We start from the raw sequence: 15,478 nt of genomic DNA, 5'->3' as shown, positions 1-15,478 counted from the left end.
TTTTCAAAGAACTGGAACAAACAGCCCTTAAATTTGTGTGGAACCAGAAATGGCCCCAAATCGCCAAGGAAGTGTTGAAAAGGAAAAACAAAGCTGGGGGCATCACATTGCCAGATTTCAAGCTATACTACAAAGCTGTGATCAAAAAGACAGCATGGTACTGGCTCAAAAACAGACACATAGACCAATGGAACAGAATAGAGAACCCAGAAATGGACCCTTGGCTCTTTGGGCAACTAATCTTTTATAAAGCAGGAAAAAACATCCAGTGGAAAAAAGACAGTCTCTTCAATAAATGGTGCTGGGAAAATTGGACAGCTACATGCAAAAGAATAAAACTTGACCACTCTGTCACACCATACACAAAGATAAACTCCAAATGGATGAAAGACCTCGATGTGAGACAGGAATCCATCAAAATCCTAGAGGAGAACATAGGCAGCAACCTCTTGGACATCAGCCACAGCAAGTTTTTTCATGACACATCTCCAAAGGCAAGAGAAACAAAAGCAAAAATGAACTTGTGGTACTTCATCAAGAAAAAAAGCTTCTGCACAGCCAAGGAAACAATAAAAAAAACGAAAAGGCAGCCCACGGAATGGGAGAAGATATTGGCAAATGACACTACAGATAAGAGCCTGCTTTCCAAGATATATAACGAACTTCTCAAACTCAATAGATGTGAAACAAAAAAATCAAAAAATGGGCAGAAGATATGAACAGATACTTTGCAGTGAAGACATACAAATGGCTAACAGACACATGAAAAATGTTCAAAATCATTAGCCATCAGGGAAATTCAAATCAAAACCACATTGAGATACCACCTTACACCAGTTAGAATGGCAAAAATTGACAAGTCAGGAAACAACAAATGTTGGAGAGGATGTGGACGAAGGGGATCCCTCTTACATTGTTGGTGGGAATGCAAGTTGGTACAGCCACTCTGGAAAACAGTGTGGAGGTCCCTTAAAAAGTTAAAAATATAGCTACCCTATGATCCAGCAATTGCACTACTGGGTATTTACCCCAAAGATACAGACGTAGTGAAGAGAAGGGTCATATGCACCCCAATGTTCATAGCAGCATTGTCTACAATAGCCAAATCTTGGAAGGAGCCAAGATGCCCTTCAAGATGACTGGATTAAGAAGATGTGGTCCATATATATGATGGAATATTACTCAGATATCAAAAAGAATGATTTCTCAACATTTGCTGCAACATGGACGGCACTGGAGGAGATAATGCTAAGCGAAATAAGTCAAGCAGAGAAAGACAATTATCATATCATATCATATCATATCATATCATATTCATTATGGAACATAAGAAGTAGGAAGATCAGTAGGAGAAAAAAGGAAAGAAGGAAGGGGGGTAAACAGAAGGGAGAATGAGCCATGGAGACTATGGACTCTGGGAAACAAACTGAGGGCTTTAGAGGGGCAGGGGTGGGGGTTTGGGATAGGCCGGTGATGGGTATTAAGGAGGGCACGTATTGCATGGTGCACTGGGTGTTAAACACAAGTAATGAATTATGCAACTTTACATCAGAAAGAAAAAAAAAAGAAAGGAATTACCCCCCCCAAAAAAAAATTAAAGAAGGAAATTATCCAGACAAGCAAATGCTGAAAGAGTTCATCAATACCAATCAAGCCTTGCAAGTAATGTTAAGACAAAAAGAAAAGGTCGTACCTAGGTAAGAATAATCATGAAAGAAAAAAAAAAATCTCCTTGCTCATGATAATCATATAGTAAGATAGTGAATCAGCCACCTACGCAGCTAGCATGTAATATAAAAGGCAATAGTAGTAAAATCATCCAGACCTACAATACTGAGTAAAATAAAACAATAACAAAAGAAACTAATAATAAGAACAATAAAATGATACCATGTAAAACATAAAATGTGGGTCGTAGTAAAAATGCACTTTTAGGATGCAATTGTATTTAACCAACCATCAATTTAAAATTGTCTGCTATATACATAGGATGATACATATGAGCCTAGAGACAAGAACCATATGATCCTTTCAATTGATTCAGAAAAAACTGACAAAATACTGCAACCTTTTTTAAAATGTTTTTTTTATTATATTATGTTAGTCACCATACAGTACATCCCTGGTTTCTGATGTAAAGTTCAATGATTCATTAGCTGCTTATAGCACCCAGTGCACCATGATGCATCTTTTCCTGATTAAAACTCTTCAGAGTGTAGGGATAGAGGGAACATTCCTCAATATCATAAAAACCATCTATGAAAAGCCCACAGTGAATATCATTCTCAATGGGGAAAAGATGAGAGCTTTTCTCTAAGGTCAGGAACAGGACAGGGAGGCCCAGTCTTACCACTTTTGTTCAACATAGTACTAAAAGTCCTAGCCTCAGCAATCAGACAACAAAAAGAAATAAAAGGCATCCAAATTGGCAAAGAAGTCAACTCTCTCTCTTCGCAGATGACATGATACTTTATGTGGAAGCCCAAAAGACTCCACCCCCAAGTTACTAGAACTAATACAGCAATTCACCAATGTGGCAGGATACAAAATCAATGCACAGGAATCAATTGCATTTCTATACACTAACAATGTACATGTAGAAAAAGAATTTAAGGAATCAGTTCCATTTACAATAGCACCAAAAACTGTAAGATACCTGGGAATAAACTTAACCAAAGAGGTAACGGATCTACATTCTAGAAACTACAGAATGCTTTTGAAAAAAAATTGAAGAAGACACACAGAAAATGGAAAAACATTCCATGCTAATGGATTTGAAGAATAAACATTTAAAAAATGTCTATGCTGCCCAAAGCACTCTACACTTTCAATGACATCCCTATTAAAATACCATTGGAATTTTTCACAGAGCTGGAACCAACAACCCTAAAATTTGGATAGATCCAGAAAAGAGCCCGAATTGCCAAGGGAATGTTGAAATAGAAAACAAAGCTGGGGGCATCACGTTTCTTGATCATGCTATATTACAATGCTGTGATCACCAAGAAAGCATGGTATTGGCACAAATAGATCAGTGGAACAGAATAGAATCTCAGGAAATGGACCATCAACTCTATGGTCAACTAACAATTGACAAATCAGGAAAAAATATCTAATGGAAAAAAGACAGTCTCTTCAGTAAATGGTGCTGGGAAGATTGGACAGCTACATATGGAAGAATGAAACTGGACCATTCCCTTATACCATACACAAAGTTAAACTCAAAATGGATGAAAGACTTCAATATGAGACAGGAATCCTCAAAATCCTGGAGGAGAAAATAGTCTGCAACCTCTTGGACATCGGCCACAGCAACTTTTTTCATGACACATCCCCAAAGGCAAAAGAAACAAAAGATAAAATGAATTTATAGGACTTCATCAAGATTAAAAGTTTCTGCACAGCCAAGGAAACAGTCAGAAAAACTAAGAGGCAGCCCACGGAATGGGAGAATATATTTGCAAATGACACTACAGATAAAAGACTGGTATCCAAGATCTACAAAGAACTTCTCAAACTCAATACACGAGAAACAAATAAACAAATCAAAAAATGGGCAGAAGATATGAACAGACACTTTTCCAATGAAGACATACAAATGGCTAACAGACACATGAAAAAATGTTCAAAATCATTAGCCATCAAGGAAATTCAAATCAAAACCACACTGAGATACCACCTTATGCCAGTTAGAATGGCAAAAATAGACAAGGCAAGAAACAACAATTGTTGGAGAGGATGTGGAGAAAGGGGATCCCTCCTACATTGTTGGTGGGAATGCAAGTTGGTACAGCCACTCTGGAAAACAGTGTGGACGTCCCTTAAAAAGTTAAAAATTGAGCTACCCTATGATCCAGCCATTGCACTACTGGGTGTTTACCCCAAAGATACAGACGTAGTGAAGAGAAGGGCCATATGCACCCCAATATTCATAGCAGCAATGTCCACAATAGCTAAATCATGGAAGGAGCCGAGATGCCCTTCAACAGATGACTGGATTAAGAAGTTGTAGTCCATATATACAATGGAATATTATTCAGCTATCAGAAAGAACGAGTTCTCAACATTTGCTACAACATGGACGGCACTGGAGGAGATAATGCTAAGTGAAATAAGTCAAGCAGAGAAAGACAACTATCATATGATTTCTCTCATCTATGGAACATAAGAACTAGGAAGATCGGTAGGGGAAGAAAGGGATAAAGAAAGGGGGGGTAATCAGAAGGGGGAATGAAACATGAGAGACTATGGACTATGAGAAAAAAACTGAGGGCCTCAGAGGGGAGGGGGGTGGGGGAATGGGATAGGCTGGTGATGGGTAGTAAGGAGGGCATGTATTGCATGGTGCACTGGGTGTTATACACAACTAATGAATCATCGAGCCTTACATCGGAAACCGGGGATGTACTGTATGGTGATTAACATAATATAATAAAAAAATAAAAAAATAAAAGATAAAAAGCTTCTGCACAGCCAAGGAAACAGTCAAAAAAAAAACAAAGAGGCAGCCCACGGAATGGGAGAAGACATTTGCAAATGACATTACAGATAAAGGGCTGGTATCCAAGTTCTATAAAGATCTCAAACTCAACATCCAAAAAACAAATAATTAAGTCAAGAAAGGGCAGAAGATATGAATAGATAGATACTTCTCCAAAGAAAACATACAAATGAACAACATACACATGAAAAAATGTTCACATCACTAGCCATCTGGGAAATTCAAATCAAAACCACACTGAGATACCACCAGTTTGAATAGCAAAAACTGACAAGGCAGGAAACAACAAATGTTGGAGAGCATGTGAAGAAAGTGGAACCGTATTACACTGTTCTGGGAATGCAAGTTGGTGCAGCCACTTTGGAAAGCAGTGTGGAGGTTCTTCAAAAAGTTAAAAATATAGTGACCCTGCAATTGCACTACTGGGTATTTACCCCAAAGATACAAATGTATTAAAAAGAAGGGACACATGCACTCCAGTTTTCATAGGAGCAATGACCACAATAGCCAAACTGTGGAAGGAGCTGAGATGCCCTTCAACAGATGAATGGATAAAGAAGATGTGATCCATATATACAGTGGAATATTACTCAGCCATCGGAAAGGATGAATAGCCACTATTTGCATCAACATAGATGGAACTGGAGGGCATTATGATAAGTCAAATGAGAGAAAGACAATTATCATATGGTTTCACTCATATGCGGAACATAAGGAATAGCATGGAAGACCATAGGGGAAGGGAGGGAAAACTGAAGGGTGGGAATCAGAGAGAGAGACAAACCATGAGAGACTATGGACTCTGGGAAACAAACTTAAGGTTTAAGAGGGGAGACGGGGTATTGGGTAGCCAAGAGATGGGTATTAAGTAGGGCACGTGCCCTGATGTGCACCAGGTGTTATACACAACTAATGAATCACTAAACACCACATCAAAAGCTAATGACGTACTATATGTTGGTTAACTGAACATAATAAAAAAGTAAATTCTTAGAAAAGAAAACACACACAAGGACTGTCAGGCACCTTGGTGGCATAGTGAAGCATCTGACTCTTGGTTTAAGTTTATTTTGTGATCTCAGGGCGGTGATATTTGGCTCCACATCTGGCTCCACACTCAGCATGGAGCCTCCTTAAGACTCTCCCTGCCTCTCCCTTTGTTCCTGCCCACTGCTCTCCTTCTTTCTCTCTAAAATGAGTAAATCTTTAAAAAAACACAAAGTCTGGGACATAAAAAGATATTACATGTAAATGAAAATAAAACTGGGTTAGAAATACTTAGATCAGACAAAATAGACATTAAAACAAAGATTGTAATGAGACCAAATGGCATTACATAATGATAAAGGGATCAATACAACAAGAGGATATAACATGAATATCTATGCACTGGACATAGGGGCACCTAAATACATAAAGCAATACTGACAGACATAAAGACTATTGCCACTTTTATTCAACATAGTATTGGAAGTTCTAGCCATAGCTTCAGAGAAGAAAAATAAACTTTAAAAATCCAAGTGAAAATAACAAGTAAAATTGTCACTATTTGCAGAAAACATGATATTTATATAGAAAACTCTCCAGACTCCACCAAAAAAAACCTATTAGAACTAATAAATTAATTCAGTAAGGTGTAGGATACAAAATTAATATACGTAAATCTATGGCAATTCAGTCAGCTCTTGGACATCAGTAACTGATAGGGGTTAGTATACAAAATATATAAGAACTCACAAGATCATTATCAAAAACAAATGAAAAACCAATCCAGTTAAAAAATAGGCAGGAACCTGAATAGACATATTTCCAAAGAAGACTTAAAGATGGCCAACGGACACATGAAAACACACTCAACATCACTAGTTATCAGGGAAGTGTAGATCAAAACAATGAGATATCACCTCACACCTGTTAAAATGGCTAAAATCAAAAATACAAGAAATAATGAGTGTTGCCACGGATGTAGAGAAAAAGAACCCTCATGCACTGTTAGTCAAAATGCAAGCTAGCACAGCCACTGTGAAAAACAATGAAGTTTTGAGGTTTCTCAAAAAATTTAAAATATAATTATCATAGGATCCAGTAATTCCATTACTCAGTATTTACCCAAAGAAAACAAAAACACGAACTGAAAACATATATATATACGCTAATGCTTACTGCAGAATTATTGATACTGCAAAAGATTGATACTGGACCACTTTCTTATACCATATATAAAAATAAACTCAAAATGGATTAGACTTAAATGTGAGATCCAAAACCATAAAACTACTCAATGAAAGCATACACAATCAACTCTTAGCCATTGGTTGCACAATATTTTTTTGAATCTGTCTCTTCAGGCATTGGCAACAAAAGCAGAAATAAACAAATGAGACTATATCAGAAAAAGAAGTTTTTAACAGCAAAGAAGACTATCAACAAAATTAAAGGTGACCTACTGAATAGGAGAAGATGTTTGCAAAATATATAACTGATAAGGGGTTAATATATAAAATATATAAAGAACTTACAAGCTCTTTATCAAAAAACAAGTGAACAATCCAATTAAAAAAAAAAGCCAGAGGCCCTGAATAAACATGTTTCCAACGACATACAGATGGCCAACAGACACATGAAAAGATGCTTACATCACTAATCAAGAGAGATACAAATCAAAACCACAATGAGATATCACCTCACACATGTCAGAGTGGCTAGTATCAAATAAGACAAGAAATAGCAAGGGCAGGAGGACCTGGCTGGCTCAGTCAGTAGAACATGTGACCCTTGATCTTGGGGTCATGAGTTCAAGCCCCACATTGGGTGTAGAGCTTACTTAAAAAAAAAGAAAGCAAGTGTAGGTCAGGATGTGGAGGAGAGACCCTTGTGCACTGTAGGTGGGAATATAAATTGGTACATCCAGTATGGAAGGTAGTATGGTTGTTCCTCAAAAAATTCCAATGTCAGAATCATCGGCATCCCTGAGGAGGTGGAGAAAAACAGAGGTCTAGAAGAGATATTTGAACAAATTGTAGCTGAAAACTTCCCTAATCTAGCAAGGGAAACAATCATTCGTGTCCAAGAGGCAGAGAGGACCCCCCCCCCAAGCTCAACCATGACAAACCTATGCCACGTCACGTCATAGTGCATGCAATTCGCAAATATTAGATCCAAGGATACAGTACTGAAAGCGGCCAGGGCAAAGAAATCTCTCACGTACCAAGGCAAAGGTATCAGAATTATGTCAGACCTGTCTACACAGACATGGAATGAGAGAAAGGGTTGGGGGGCCATTTTTAAAGCTCTTTCAGAGAAAAACATGCAGCCAAGGATACTTTATCCAGCAACGCTCTCATTCAGAATTGATGGTGAGATAAAGACCTTCCAGAATCGCCAGTCATTGACCAATTTCGTAACCACGAAACCAGCCCTACAGGAGATATTAAAGGGGGTTCTATAAAGGTAAAAAGGCCCCAAGAGTGATACAGAACAGAAAGTCACAATCTATAGAAACAAAGGCTTTACTGGCAACATGACATCATTAATATCATATCTCTCAATAATCGGTCTCAATGTAAATGGCCTAAATGCTCCCATAAATCACCACAGGGTTGCAGATTGGATAAAAAGACATGACCCATCCATTTGCTGTCTACAAGAGAATCATTTTGAACCTAAAAATACATTCAGACTGAAAGTAAAGGGATGGAATACCATCTTTCATGCCAATGGACCTCAAAAGAAAGCTGGGGTAGCAATTCTCATATCAGATAGATTGGATTTTAAACTAAAGACTACAGTTAGAGACACAGAAGGGCACTATATTATTCTTAAAGGATGTATCCAACAAGTGGATATGACAATTATAAATATATATGCCCCCAACAGGGGACCAGCAAGATACACAAGCCAACTCTTAACCACAATAAAGAGACATATAGATAAAAATACGCTAATAGTAGGGAACCTCAACACTCCACTATCAGCAATAGACACATCACTAAGCAAGAAATCAGCAAAGAAACAAGAGCTTTGAATGCCATACTCAACAAGTTGGACCTCATAGATATATATAGAACACTGCACCCCAGAACCAAAGAATACTCATTCTATTGTAATGACCATGAAACATTCTCAAGAATAGACCATGTTCTGGGTCACAAAACAGGTCTCAACTGATGCCAAAAGAATGAAATTATTCCCTGCATATTCTCAGACCACAACACACTGAAATTGGAACTACACCACAAGGAAAAATTTGGAAGAAACTCAAACACTTGGAGACTAAGAACCATCCTGCTCAGGAATGTCTCGATAAACCAGGAAATCAAAAATCAATTTAAACAATTTATGGAAACCAACGAGAATGAAAACACAATGGTCCAAAACCTATGGGATACTGCAAAGGCAGTCCTAAGGGGGAAATACATAGCCATCCAAGCCTCACTCAAAAGAATAGAAAAATCTAAAATGCAGTTTTTATATTCTCACCTCAAGAAGCTGGAACAGCAACAGAGGGACAGGCCTAATCCATGCACGACGAAGCACTTGACCAAGATTAGAGCAGAAATCAATGAATTAGAAACCAGGAGTACAGTAGAGGAGATCAACAGAACTAGAAGCTGGTTCTTTGAGAGAATCAATAAAATTGACAGACCGCTGGCAAGACTTATCCAAAGAATAGGGAAAGGACCCAAATTAATAAAATTATGAATGAAAAAGGAGAGGTCACAACCAACACCAATGAAATTTGAAAGATTTTTAGAAACTTATATCAACAGCTATATGCCAATAAATTAAGCAATCTGGAAGAGATGGAGGCCTTCCTGGAAACCTATAAACTACCAAGACTGAAACAGGAAGAAATTGATTTTTTAAACAGGCCAATTAATTATGAAGAGATTGCATCAGTGATAAACAACCTTCCAAAGAAAAACCTCCAGGCCCGGACGGTTTTCCTGGGGAATTCTACCAAACATTCAAAGAAGAAATAATACCTATTCTCCTAAAGCTATTTCAAAAAATAGAAACAGAAGGAAAGCTACCAAACTCATTCTATGAGGCCAATATTACCTTGATCCCCAAACCAGGCAAAGACCCCATCAAAAAGTAGAATTACAGACCGATTTCCCTAATGAATATGGATGCCAAAATCCTCAACAAGATCCTGGCAAATAGAATCCAAGAGTACATTAAAAGGATTATCCATCATGACCAAGTGGGATTCATCCATGGGATGCAAGGGGGTTCAACATTCACAAATTGATCATGTGTTAGATTTTATCCAGAAAGGAAAATTCAAAAATCATATGATCCTCTCAATAGATGCAGAAAAAGCATTTGACAAAATACAGCATCCTTTCCTGATTAAAACCCTTCTGAGTGTAGGGATAGAGGGTATTTTCCTCAATCTCATAAAAACCATCTATGAAAAGCCTACAGTAAATATCATTCTCAGTGGGGAAAACCTGGAAGCCTTTCCCTTAAGATCAGGAACACGACAAGGATGCCCACTCTTGCCACTATTATTCAACATAGTCCTAGAAGTCCTTGCAACAGCAATCAGACAACAAAAAGGGATAAAAGGTATCCAAATCGGCAAAGAAGAAGTCAAACTGTCTCTCTTCGCAGATGACATGATACTCTATATAGAAAACCCAAAATAATCAATTCCCAAACTACTAGAAGTTATAGAGCAATTCAGTAATGTGGCGGGATACAAAATCAATGCTCAGAAATTAGTTGCATTTCTATTCACGAATAATGAGACTGAAAAAAGAGAAATTAGGGAATCCATCCCATTTACAATAGCACCAAAAACCATACGTTACTTTGGAATTAACTTAATCAGAGACGTAAAGGATCTACATTCTAGAAACTATAAATCACTCTTGAAAGACATTGATGAAGACACAAAAATATGAAAAATATTCCATGCTCATGGATCGGAAGAATTAACATAATTAAAATGTCCATGCTACCCAGAGCAATCTACACTTTCAATGCTATCCCAATAAAAATACCAATGACATTTTTCAAAGAACTGGAACAAATAGTCCTTAAATTTGTATGGAACCAGAAAAGGCCCCGAATAGCCAAGGAACTGTTGAAAAGGAAAAACAAAGCTGGGGGTATCACAATGCCGGATTTCGAGCTGTACTACAAAGCTGTGATCACAAAGACTGCATGGTACTGGCACAAAAACAGACACATAGATCAATGGAACAGAATAGAGAACCCAGAAATGGACCCTCGGCTCTTTGGGCAACTAATATTTGATAAAGCAGGAAAAAACATCCAGTGGAAAAAAGACAGTCCCTTCAATAAATGGTGCTGGGGAAATTAGACAGCTACATGCAAAGGAATGAAACTTGACCACTCTCTCACACCATACACAAAGATAAACTCCAAATGGATGAAAGACCTCAATGTGAGACAGGAATCCATCAAAATCCTAGAGGAGAACATAGGCAGCAACCTCTATGACATCGGCCAAAGCAACCTTTTTCATGACACATCTCCAAAGGCAAGAGAAACAAAAGATAAAATGAACTTGTGGGACTTCATCAAGATAAAAAGCTTCTGCACAGCCAAGGAAACAGTAAAAAAAACGAGGAGGCAACCCATGGAATGGGAGAATATATTTGCAAGTCATGCTACAGCTAAAACACTGGTATCCAAGATCTACAAAGAACTTCTCAAACTCAATACGCAAGAAACAAATTAACAAATCGTAAAATGGGCAGAAGATATGAACAGACACATTTCCATGATGACATACAAATGGCTAACAGACACATGAAAAAGTATTCAAAATCATTAGCCATCAGGGGCGCCTGGGTGGCTCAGTCGTTAAAGCGTCTGCCTTCGGCTCAGGGCGTGATCCCTGCGTTCCGGGATCGAGCCCCACATCAGGCTCCTCCGCTGGGAGCCTGCTTCTTCCTCTCTCACTCCCCTGCTGTGTTCCCTCTCTCGCTGACTGTCTCTCTGTCACATAAATAAATAAAATCTTTAAAAAAAAAAATCATTAGCCATCAGGGAAATTCAAATCAAAACTACACTAAGATACCACCTTACGCCAGTTAGAATGGCAAAAATTAACAAGGTAAGAAACAACAATTGCTGGAGAGTATGTGGAGAAAGGGGATCTCTCTTACAGTGTTGGTGGGAAAGCAAGTTGGTATGGCCACTTTGGAAAAGAGTGTAGAGATCCCTTAAAAAGTTAAAAATTGAGCTACCCTATGATCCAGCAATTACACTACTGGGTATTTACCCCAAAGATACAGACGTAGTGAAGAGAAGGGCCATATGCTCCCCAATGTTCATAGCAGCATTTTTCCACAATAGCATATCGTGGAAGGAGGCGAGATGCCCTTCAACAGATGACTGGATTAAGAAGTTGTGGTCCATATATACAATGGAATATTATTCAGCTATCAAAAAGAATGAGTTCTCAACATTTGCTGCAACATGGACGGCACTGGAGGAGATAATGCTAAGTGAAATAAGTGAAGCAGAGACAATTATCCTATGGTTTCTCTCATCTATGGAACATAAGAACTAGGAAGATCGGTAGGGGAAGAAAGGAATAAGGAAAGGGGGTAATCAGAAGGGAGAATTAAGCATGAAAGACTATGGACTCTGAGAAACAAACTGAGGGCTTCAGAGGGGAGGGTGGTGGGGGAATTGGATAGGCTGGTGATGGGTATTAAGGAGGGCACGTATTGCATGGTGCACTGGGTGTTATACGCAACTAATGAATCATCGAACTTTACATCAGAAACCAGAGATGTACTGTATGGTGACTAACATAATACAATTAAAAAAACATTAAATAAAAACCTAAAAAATTAATAATAGTACTGCCACGCAATCCAGCAATTCAATTTTTGGGCATTTATGTGAAGAAAATGAAAATATTAATTAAAAAATTATTGAAGTTCTTTGCAGAATTATATAATAGCCAAGATATAGAAGCAATCTAACTGTCCATTAATAGATGAATTGATCAAGTAAATGTAAATATATACAATGGAATATCACTAAACTATAAAGAAAATTCTTGCCATTTGTAACAACATGGATGGACCTTGAGAGTATTAACCTAAGTGAAGTAAGCCAGACAGAGAAAGATAAATACTGTATAATTTCACTTAAATGTGTATATATAAAACAAAACAAACAATGTACTAGACTCACAGATACAAAGATAATCTACGATTGTCAGAGAGGAGGAGCATGGGGGGATGGGTTAAATAGAAGATGGGGATTAAAAGTTACCAACTTTCAGTTATAAAATAAATAAGACATGGGAATACAATGTACAGTACAGGGACTATAGTTAATAATATGTAACAATTTTGTATGGTGACATGTGGCAGCTAGATTTATCTTGGCTGTCATTTCACAATATATATAAATAATGAATCACTATGTCATACACCTGAAACTAATATAAAATTGTATGTCAATTACTTCAGTAAAAAAGAAAATAATAAAAATAAAAAGTCTCCAGGTAAATTCAAAAGTGCAAAGTTGAAAATTATTGTCCACAGAAAGAATTCTCACTCTCTCCCCTATTAGCTACATAATCTCAGGCAAAAACTCTTTTACTCTGTGCCTCAGATTATTCCCCTATAAATTAGAACGATAAGAACTATTACTTTACTTGTAAGTTGTAGGCAGGACTAAATAGTTTAATATACAGAAAAGAACTACAATAATTTTGTTGTGGACTAAATGCTTGTACCCCTACAAAATTCATGTATTGAAATCCTAACCTCCAATGTGATGGCCTTAGGAAGTTGGGGGGTCACGGAAGATAATTAGATAATTAGGTTTTGAAACTGAAAGCTTCATGAATGGGTTTTGTGCCTTTAGAAGAAGACACAAGAGACTTTGCTTTCTCCCTCATCTCTACCTTGGAAGATAGAAGAAATCAGCCCTCTGCACAATAGGAACAAAGACATCAACAGACACATAAACAAGTATGACAAACACATATGTACACCTTGGAAGTGGACTTCACAGACTCCAGAACTGTAAGAAATAAGTTTGTTGCTTAAACAAAACACTTCATTCCTTTTTATGAATTAGTACTAGTCCATAGCATGAATATGTCATTTTTGTTTATCTCTTCATTCCTCAATGAGCATTTGGATTGTTTCCACCTTTGGCTCTTGTGAATAGTGCAGCTATGTACTTGCATTCAAGTACATTTTTCAGTATTTGCTTTCAATTGTTTTGGGTATGTACCTAGGAATAGAATTGCCAAGTTGAATAGAAGAATTTTAAGGAGTGCTCTTGAATGACTTCTCTTTTCTTTTCTTTTCTTTTCTTTCTTTTCTTTTCTTTTCTTTTCTTTTCTTTTCTTTTCTTTTCTTTTCTTTTCTTTTCTTTTCTTTTCCTCTCTCTTCCTTTCCTTTCCCACCCTATCCATTCTGCTTTGCCTCTGAGGACCACCACAAGGACACTACAGCCCAGTCTACCCCCAGGGGCAAGTGGCCAGCACAGTAATGTTCCAGATAGAAAAGGAGAAGTTGCCAGGCAAGCCATGCCCACAGACCATCCTTGAACTGTCACTGAAAAGCCCCATCCAGGAAAAACAGTTGGTATAGTTAAAGACAGTTGGAATGAGCCCCAGGAAGCAGGAAGTTCTGAGAGTTTTGTTCTGTTTTGCTTTTGCCCTCCTCAGGAAGAGAAATTCAGACTTGAAGGTAAAATCTGCCTATTTTTAAAGTTGTATCTGAACTTTTTAAACCTATAAAAGGCAAACAAAGTAAGTCTCTGGAGAGGATGCAGCTAAATAGTTGACAGTTAATTTCTTTCGGAGTGAGAGAGGGGTGGTGTCAGCTGTTTTGTGATTGAGAAACTAAAATGAGGGCCCTGGGGAAAGGAAAGAGCAGTTCATTTTAAAAGAGCCAACAAGCATGTTGTGGGAATCGTGACAAAGCCTGGGAGCAATGTCCAGAGTGGAGAGCCCATCAGGCCCCTTGCTCCTGGATCTGTCTGCTTCAGCAGGTTCCTCTCTACAGTGGAACTCTGTACCTCTGTGCTCAGTGCCAGCAGTGAAGGAGTTGATTCCTGTCATTATGGCTCCTGGGGCCTTCCCCATGAAGCCTTTCCAACACAATGAAACTTTCTTCAGGAATTCCCTTAAATATTGCAGACAATACAACTAGCCTCTCTGGACATTTGGGATTATTAGAGAATTTATGATCAGCTAATGCAGGAGGAGCAGGAAATATGAACTTGTTGCCTATAGGGCTAACTGAGCCCTTTGGGACACAGCAACTTGGGGATAGAGTAGGTGGACATCACTACAATTATCCAAGAGGAAATTCCCTGAAACATTCATTATACACATTACCTTTTATACACTTCTTTAACCCACACAACCCTTTTAAGTAAGCTCTCTTATTACCTCCATTGTAGTGATGGACAAACTGACTTTTAGAGTTGCAGAGTAACCTGCCCAAGTCCTCACAGCTAGGATGTGATGTGGTTGTGACTACAACCCGGACAATTTGAATCAAGGGCCTGTTATCTTATATGCTGTATAAAAGTTATAGCATAAGGATTCAAAGTATGTGTTAACCAAAGTTTCTGAACTACCATGGGACCTGAAATTCAGACGAGTATAGTATCTAGTCCTCTGAACTCACATTTAAGTAAGATTAAGCCCCAATTTCAAAGCATAAAGTCACTTACTGAGCTCCACCACGACTCACAACCAGGAACCAGGCCGATGGCAGTCGTCCCACTTCCAGCACCAGTACAGGAAGTGCCCTTCTTGGCTTTGCAAACTGCTCCGCCCCCCAGAGTTGAGTTAAAGCCACCCAGAGATTTCTGGGAAATGTAGTTTTGGGCCTTATATTGTGCTTGTGCACCACTTATTCAAATCTACTTATTGAAAAAGAGTGGAGAGCTGTATTATCTGATGAACTCTGGCCACAGGCTGTGAGTGGTATGATGTTTGACACAGTTCCT

General features: G+C 38.1%; 1 protein-coding gene across 1 annotated transcript in view; it reads right to left on the bottom strand.

Moving 5' to 3' along the window:
* LOC123780321 (arylamine N-acetyltransferase 1) overlaps positions 1-15,269 on the bottom strand; it is a 62,971-nt gene extending 47,702 nt beyond the window's left edge. Inside the window, exon 1 of the mRNA XM_045779167.2 lies at positions 15,200-15,269. The gene's annotated coding sequence lies outside the window, so the exon portion shown is untranslated. The remainder of the gene's footprint in view (positions 1-15,199) is intronic.
* Between the last annotated feature and the right edge of the window lie 209 nt (positions 15,270-15,478).

The sequence above is a fragment of the Ursus americanus genome, chromosome 27, assembly GCF_024610735.1.
Source record: "Ursus americanus isolate L20-20 chromosome 27, mUrsAme1.1.p, whole genome shotgun sequence".
Lineage (NCBI taxonomy): Eukaryota > Metazoa > Chordata > Mammalia > Carnivora > Ursidae > Ursus > Ursus americanus.
Note: the sequence above shows the minus strand (reverse complement) of the source record. Positions and strands in the feature narration are given on the sequence as shown.